This window comes from Euphorbia lathyris, chromosome 5 (assembly GCF_963576675.1).
Source record: "Euphorbia lathyris chromosome 5, ddEupLath1.1, whole genome shotgun sequence".
In the NCBI taxonomy this organism is placed as follows: Eukaryota; Viridiplantae; Streptophyta; class Magnoliopsida; order Malpighiales; family Euphorbiaceae; genus Euphorbia; species Euphorbia lathyris.
This window is the reverse complement of record NC_088914.1, coordinates 303,388-312,582: the sequence shown is the minus strand read 5'-3', so window position 1 is coordinate 312,582 and position 9,195 is coordinate 303,388.

Below are 9,195 nucleotides of genomic sequence, written 5' to 3'. Positions count from 1 at the left end.
TTATATCGTATGAAGAGCGCGTTAAGCATCTCGTTGCTTGTTCGGGTGGAGGAGCTTCGAGTTCCCAAGGTTTAGGTATCGAAGAGGGTGAAGATGAAGATGAAGAGGGTGAGGAGGATGAGCATGCTGATACACAAGCACAAGAGCAAGCACATGAAGAATAACCAAATATTGAAGAACAAGTCGGATGGCAACGTGTTTTGACACAAGTGAACGAGCATAACCGTCAAATGAATTTGAGGTTAGATGACTTGCGTTTGGCTCTGAGAGCGAGCAAAATCGATCTCCGCCATGGTATGTAATTAGATCCATTCAAAATTGTGCTAACAATAACAAGTCCGGGATTATCATTGCTATTGTTGACAGTTGATGAATTCGAGTTTGAATTCATTGTTGAATCGCCTTCTCCTTCCCTGGAATTTGAGTTGCGATTGTTATTGGAATCGATACTTTTAAATCTCCCTTCAGATTCACCCAAATCTTCTTCTCTTATGTTCTGACTGGAATTCAACGCATCAACATACGATTTGCGCTTTCTAGTCATGAGAAATCTTAGTGATGAACATCAAAGGATCTGCCATTATTGCTCTGATACCATAAAAATAAAAGAGATGGAAAGAAGGAGAATGTGATTTCAATGTGTATACTGCTGATAAAATATCAGCTATTTATACAATTAGGTTTACAATATCACTTGATAAGGAAATGTCATAAGCTAATTACAATATAACTCCCTCAACTATTATTATTCTCTAACATAATTTTATTGGAGAACATGATGAAGATCTAACAAATTGGTAAGAGAATTGTTGTACTTTAGAGAATTGAAACTCAAATATGGTATCAAATTTTTTTCTGAATAACTCCGCAAATAGGACAAAAATAACCGAGATCCTCCTTCAAGGTAAGAGAATGATCACACTCCTTCCAAACTTCTTCTAAGAATTCACTGGTGGCAGCACGACCTATAGAACAGTCCTAGCAAAAGAAAAACAATATGGAATTTCAAAATTACAAAGCAAGCCTGTGTTGCACGACCACAGAAACGAAAATGGAAATGGAAATGGATACTCGAAGCAAATATGGTTGTAAAGGAGAGATATCAATTTTAGTTTAAGAGATTACTCTAACTAAGGAAAACTATGAACTAGTGAATACAGTAAGATTAAGCTAAAGTTGAGAATCAGGTAACAGTGGTTTTGTTAATTAAAATTTGGTAAGTAAATTAAATAAAATTCTGCTCTTGGATTTGCATGGATATTCTTTTTACACTTTTTCTTCCAAAATTTGATAAGTAAATTAAACAGAAATCCGCACATGTGCTTAGCCAAAAACTTCAATTGCCCAATGTACATCCGTACATTTGTCAAATTTTAAAGGACTATTGCATCTGTTGATACTCATTTTCTGCATCCAACAAATTCTATTGAGAAATAAGGAGTTATTGAATACAATTGGACAAGATGTATTAGGCCAATATATTTCTATAAATTGATACATATCCCAACTCTCTCCTTTACTACCATATTTGTTAAAGCTGAGAAAACTGGAAGCAAAACCACCCCTCTCTCACACACACACACACATATGTTTACCAGTAAGATTAAGCTAAAGTTAAGAATCAGGTTAGTGGTTTTAGGTTTAAAAAACAATGGTTTTGTTAATTAAAAATTGGAAAGTAAATTAAACCGAAATGTTAAAAAACCGAACTGAAAAACCGAATTCACTCGGTTCGGTTCGGTATGCGGTTTAAACCAAACCGATGCACACCCCTATGTAGGGTTGCTCCAGCTAAAAATGGGTGAGTTCTGAGCTCTCTGCCTAATACATCTTGTGCCCCTATACTTATCCTAAAATGTCAACTGTCTTTCAAAAGTTTCAAATGACACACTATTCTTGTTGAGTTGCATTGAATAACCTCCTATTTTTCAATAGAATTTGTTAAATACAGAAAATGGATGTCAACAGATGTACAAGGGGCAATTGAAGTTTTGGCTAAGCACAGGTGCAGATTTCTGTTTAATTTACTTACCAAATTTTGGAAGCAAAAGTGTAAAAAGAATTCCATGCAAATCCAATAGCAGAATTCTATTTAATTTACTTACCAAATTTTAATTAACAAAACCATTAACCTTATTCTTAACTTTAGCATAATCTTACTGTATTACTAGTTTATAGTTTTCCTTTATTAGAGTAATATTTTTAACTTAATTGCCCATATATAACAAATTCTTTCTGCATAGTAAAAAATAGAGAATCCTGAGATTTTGTTTATTTTAATTAGAGGTGTTCAAACTTGGGTTTGGTGGGTTATAATTGAAATTTTACCCAACTTATATAAGAAAACTACTTCATGGGTTGGATATGAGTTATGGTGGGTTATGTGGGTTGGAATAATTTTTTTTAGATGGGTTAGGTGGGTTGGGTTATATGGGTTGGATGTGTTATAGTGAGTTGAAAATTATTTTGTTTTCTTTACTGTTTTTCTTCTATTTTTTTATTATCTCAAATTGTGTAGGCTAAATACTAAAAAAAATTAAATTGACATTATGTGGTTGAAAATATATTTTTGTTCTTTTTAGTTTTATCGAACCACAAATCTCAAATAATAAATAATAATAATAAAATATGAGCATAAAGATTAAACTTGATACCAACGTTTACAAAAAAAAAAGTGTAGACTTGATTCTAATATACGAAATAATATATATTAATCTCTAACGATTCTAAGTAATATCAATTTTACTCTTACACTACTGAAAATTTGAACATTCCGATTTAACTGTTATTTAACTGTTACGTCGAACATTCTAAACTTTAATTATGTCTATGATATATTGTGCGTTACAAATATAACTACAAAAAACTTGTTAAAATTTTAATAACTAAGTTTGTTACATGTAATCGATTAAAGTTGACTTGAGTGGTTAAAAGTCTCAAGCAGAGAAAGGAACACATAAAAAAAGTTAGGAATTGGAAGTAATGAAATTTATAGTCTTTACTTGCAACGTAATAGAAAAGGTCTCCTAGTATTTTTCAGAACTCTCTTTAATTAAGTCAACGTTTTTTTTTATCCATTTAAAATTTTAAACATATTTTTTTAATGGAGTACATGAATCAGCAGAATCACTGGACTTGCTCGATTCACCACAAATTCGAGTGTCACGTCCGATTCATGTATGTTTTTTTTCCGTTTTAGAATTTTTTTATTGTTTTCTCATTTTTCCGATTTTACAATTTTCATTTTTTTCATTTTAAAAAATATCAAATTGTGAATAACTACATTTAAAAAAAAATTTAAATGAGATAAATAAAAAACAAAGTGAAAATATAGAGAATTATACGAGTTGAGTGGGTTACACGGGTTATTAAGACGGGTTATGATAAACCATCAAATATAAGATTTATAACACATTCAACCCATTGTAACCCATTTAACCTTACATTTCATGGGTTTGATGGGTTGAAATTTGGTGAGTTATAATAACCCAACCAATTTTGAATACCCCTAGCTTTAATATACCTAAAATGAATAAAATTTTGCATTTATGAAAAAGTGATAAAATGTAAAAATGATTCTAACATTGAGGTACCGTTTGGTTCGCGAAATGGAATAGAATCAAAGAATGGAATAGATAATTTTTTTATTCAAAAGACAACATACACTCAAATGTTATACTTCTTATTTCTTTTAAATTTTTTTATTATTACTATAAATGATTCAAATATTTAATATAAATTATTTTAATAAATATATAAAAACAGAAAAATAGAAAACATTTAAAAAGGAAAAAAAACATGAAAAATATAAAAATATTAAAAACGAAAAAAGAATAAAAAATTGTAAAAACAGAAAAATTATAAATACATGAAAAAAGAAAACAAAACATTAAAACAAAAGACAAAAACGAAATAAAAGTGGAAAATGGTGAAAATGCGAAAAACATATAAACATATATGTGAAAACGAAAAAAAGCGTAGACACGTAGAAAGATGTGAAAATGCAAAAATAGAAAAAAATGTAGAAAAAACACATGAAAACAAGAAAATCCAAAAAAAAAACAAAAAAAGACATAGGAAAATGTATGGAAAACACGAAAACGTAAAAAACGTTAAGACTTGAAAAATATGGAAAATGAGAAAACGTGACAAAATGCATAAAAACATAAAAAATTGTTAAAAACATGAAAATGTGTAAATACAAGAAAAACACGAACGTTAAAAACACAAAAACGTGAAAACGCAAAAGGTGAAAAAATGCCAAAATCACGAAAGTAAAAAATGTTAACAATAGGAAAATATGAAAAAAATGGAAAAACATGAAAACGTGAAAAAGAACAAAAAACGTGAAAAACGTAAAAACCACAAAAATTGAAAAAACATTTTTAATGTTAAAAACACGAAAATGCAAAAAAAATATGTTTATGACATTTTTTCACACTTTCATGTTTTTGGCATTTTTTTTTTTACGTTTTTTCTTGTTTTTCCTGTTTCTTTTTATTTTTCGCGTTTTGTCACATTTTTGTGTTATTCACGTTATTGTGTGTTTCCGGTTTTTCATGTTTTCACTTTTTGGTATTTCAGGTTTGTCCCCTTTTTCGTATTTTCGTGTTTTTTGCGTTTTTTTGTATTTTTTTGCATGTTATTTTTTCGTGTTATTCACGTTGTTTCATGTTTTTGTATTTTTTTTATGTTTTCGAGTAGTTTTGCATTTTCTCACTTTTTCGGCGACAGAATATTGATCTTTATTGACAACAAATTAGCTTTTCAGATCAAGAAGAAAAGACACACAAGATTAGGGGACTAAGGCTTCCACAATTATTTATATCCCTTAATTACCATCATGTCACTTTAACATTATTGTTGTACTCTTTTTTTAATTGTCTAAGGTCATTTTGGCATTCCCTCCCTATTTTACATGCACTCTTGATTATCGGTAACACTAATTAGGCTTTTTAGTATTTTTCTTTTATTTTGTTGAGCTATATAAGCTCTTATTATTGTAAGGATATGGAACTTTTATCAAATCAATTTATCATCTTTGTTAAGTTTCTAACCTTCAACAATGGAGGAATCTTTGATTTTTCTACGGATTTAGACTGTAAACCAAAGATTGACTCCTTCTCGTTTAGTTAGAGAAGAACATTTTTGTTAGTTTACAATTAAAACTAACACGTCCCGAATCTGATCTATATCCCAGCATTTGAATAACAAATCCAAGAGCAAATCTAATATATAAATTGAAAAATTAACTCACATTTATATATTATGTTTTATATAATGTATTTTTTTTCTATTTTTTCTATATTACAGTGTGCTACATTAAATATTAAATATTTAATTATTATTAAATCATTTTCACATATTATAATTCAGCAGAATATATCTAAAATTGATTTTTATCATGTTATATATATATATATATATATATTAAATTAATATCACCATTTGTATTTATTTAAATAACAATTTACTGAATTATTAATTATTATATCATCTAAATTATTTTTATTTTTATATTTCAAATGTTTATTTAGGTCACTGTTATCTACTTTTTATTTTCTATGTTATTTTGCTTATTTTTTTAATTCATTTACTTATTTTCTATTTTGTTTTGGTTATTTATCATGTTAATTTATTTGTATTGATTTTAATTTTATATTTTAATTTTTTATTAAATGAAATGACTACTTCAAATTTAATTTATACAAAAAAAACTCAATATTTACTTTATCATTTTAATAACAAAACGAGTTAAAATATAAATATATTGACATAACAAACAAAATTAATCCAAAATTAAATTGATATGGATGTATAAAAACACCCTTAAAACTTTATAAAAAAAAAACTAATATGTGCATTTCCCAAAATTTAATGAAATAATTAGTTATTGACAAAAGTCATTTTTTTTTGTAAGTGTTTAGTTCATATAAATTTAGTGGCTTCCACATGTTTGCTAATTCTTAATTAACCAATAGCATCAAAACAAGATGCTTGGAACAATCCAAATTCAAATTCTTAAATATATATATGTCACTAGTGTGAATAAAGGTTGGGACTATACTAAGCTTCGGTTGACATCCCAACGAGGTTGGCACCCTAACCGGAAGCTAAGAAAACCCAAATTTATTAATAAAAAGAAAAAGAATTACAAGGAGAGAGAAAAAAGAATAAAAATAAAGAAAGCATAAAAAAAGTAAAGAATGAAACAATTAAAATAGTAATTAGAGAACCGTAAATGGCCAACATTGTTGATGTCATCGAGAATCATCGAGTGACAGAAAGCCGGAGCAGCAGGCCACCAATAAATGACCGACGATGTGACCTCGAAGCGTGCTAAGGCATCAGCGATCCGATTGCCCTCTCAAAAAATGTGAGTTATCACCACGTCCATGCTCGAGCATTGATGCAAACATTTTAGCAAAGATTGACGAATTTGATAAGGAACGGCCACTGAGCGGAGTCTTAGCAAGTTCACAACATAAGTTGAATTAGATTCAATCCATAAACAATGCCAACCTTTCTCCCACACAATGTCCAATGCAAAAATAACCGCTCGAAGTTTCGCCAAATGTGCAAACGAAAGCGGGATAGAGAATGGGAAACAGCCTTGGGTAAAGGCCATTGTAGTGCGAAAAATACCCCATGCACTCGTCGGCCCAGGTGTGCCCAAAGCTGACCCGTCAGTGTTCACCTTCAACCAGTTACGAGGCAGAGCTTTCCAACAAACCATAAATAAGTTCGGAGCTGGGCGGCTTAGGATCAAGCCGAAGACGACCAAGAATTTCTTCATCCGAGCGGGAGGGACAGGTACCGGTGTCGTTGCCTTCATGAATGCACGTCTGTAAGATAATAATATATCTTTGAATTGAAGGGGACTGAGAGTCAAATATCGCCTTATTTCATGTTCGCCAAATTAACCAGCAACGGGTGGTAACCGCGCAACACCAAAGATCATTAACCTGAGTACCAAACCTGTAATTATATAGATTGTTCAAAAAATAATTAAAGTCAACGTGAATTAACAGGTTTGTATGAAATAGTATTTCAATTTTCTTCCAGAGAGCAGAAGCAAATTGACAATTCAAGAAAATATGGGAGCGACTCTCAGTAGTCGTAAGGTAAAGAGCACAATGGAAAACTAACGACCATCCGTGGTGCTGAAGACGCTCATGGGTCGGCATCCTATCATAGATAATACGCCATTAGAGAGCCGAGCGAGAGAGCGGGATATGTTTCCCCTAAATGAAATGAACCCAAGGTGGCTGGACGTTTGTGCCAAGTAGCTTGGAATAATAACCCTTGACAGAGAATTCCCCATTCGGATGTGGTTTCCAAACACAAACGTCAAACTCTTCCCAACCACGACAGATCCCCTCAATACGGGCTTGAATCTCAGAAGGAATCTGATCCGGAAGTGCCCAACTATTACCTGACATGAATTCCACAACACTATCAAAAAGCTGCCTCTGAGAAACAACTAATAGACCGATTTCATCCGCAACGGGTGGATTGATCCAAAGCCCAGTCTAGAATTTCAGACTAGAGTGTTGCCCAATCCACCAGTGGGACTGATGCAAAATAACGTTGTACATAAGACGATATGATGACCAAATCGAAGATGGAGCAGAACAGACCCGATGGAGGCCAGAAGCAGAGAGAAATCTAGATTTCAATAAACTAACCACAAAACCATGCCCTTCTATCAGATCCCAGTAGATCTTACCAAGCAGAGCCAAGTTGAATTGCCAAAAATTATTCATCCCAAGGCCACCTTCCCCAACTCTCAGACAACAAATATCCCATTTAACAGTAACCAGTTTCCTTTGATTAATAGAACCCGTCCATAGGAAATTCCGCATAGCTTTGTTTAGCTTCTTTAGAATACTACATGGCCATTTGTAAATAAAGAACGAATGAACTAGGGAATCATATGGCAGATTTGATAAGGGATAAATGACCCATAAAAGATAAAGCCTTGCCTTTCCATTGACAAAACTTAGACAAAAAAATTTCCACAAGGGTGTTAAGGAAGCGTGCACGAGGAGCTCCTTTAAATAGAGGCACGGTGAGATAAGAAAATGGCAAACTGTCAATTCAAATACCAAGAAAATAAGCAAGCCTATTTGCTCTCGATCTAGAGACATGTTTCCTGAAGTAAATGCTCGATTTCCCCCAATTGACTTCCTGACCCAATATACTGCCGTATAACTGAAACAAATCCTTCAGAGTTCTGATATTACGCAGTGTGGCTTTCCCAAAAACCAATATGTCATCAGCATATAGTAAGTGAGACGGAAGAGCCGAATTAAAAGAATAATACATAAGAGAAAAGAGGCCCTCAGAATCAAATTTGGAAAACCATCTTGTAAAAAAATCCTCAGCTAAACCGAAGAGGATTAGAGAGAGTGGGTTTCCTTGTCTGACCCCTCTAGAACAGCTAAAGTATCCATTTGCTGCCCCACCGATCAAGACCGAAATACGAGAGGAGGACAAGATATTTAGAATCTAGTCTCTGAAATGGAGCGAAAAGCCAAAAGCCTCTAAAACTGTCAACATAAAATTCCAATCAATGGTGTCAAAAGCCTTACGTATATTGATTTTAAGAGCGATATTCCCACCAAAGCCGCACGTATCAAGTGAGTTAATTCCTTCCAAAGCTGCAGCGATACAGCGGTGAATACTTCTACCTTTGATAAAGCCGAACTGATTAGGGGAGACAATCCAAGAGGCTATAGATGCTAGGCGATCTGCCAGAGTCTTGGAGATAATTTTAAATGAGAAGTTTCTCATCACAATCGGCCGATAGTTTTCAATTCTGTTAGCATTCGTAGTTTTTAGAATCAGAGCCATCAGATTAAAGTTGAGGCCAGGGGCTATAAAACCACTGTCGAAGAAAGCATGAACATATTGCAGACATTTGGATCAACCACATCCCAGAAATTCTGATAGAAAATACCTCCAAAACCATCAGGCCCGGGCGCGCTCTCCGGGGACATATGAAAGACTATCAGATGAATTTCCTCAATAGAAGGTTTGGCGAACAGATCGTTGTTTTCCTCATCCAGGACCAAATGAGGGATCACCACATGCATACAAGATAAGTCAATGAGGTTCCCAACACTTCGAAACAATGAAGTATAATAATCGATAACATGAGCACATATCGCTTCATGGTCAGAGGAGGGATGC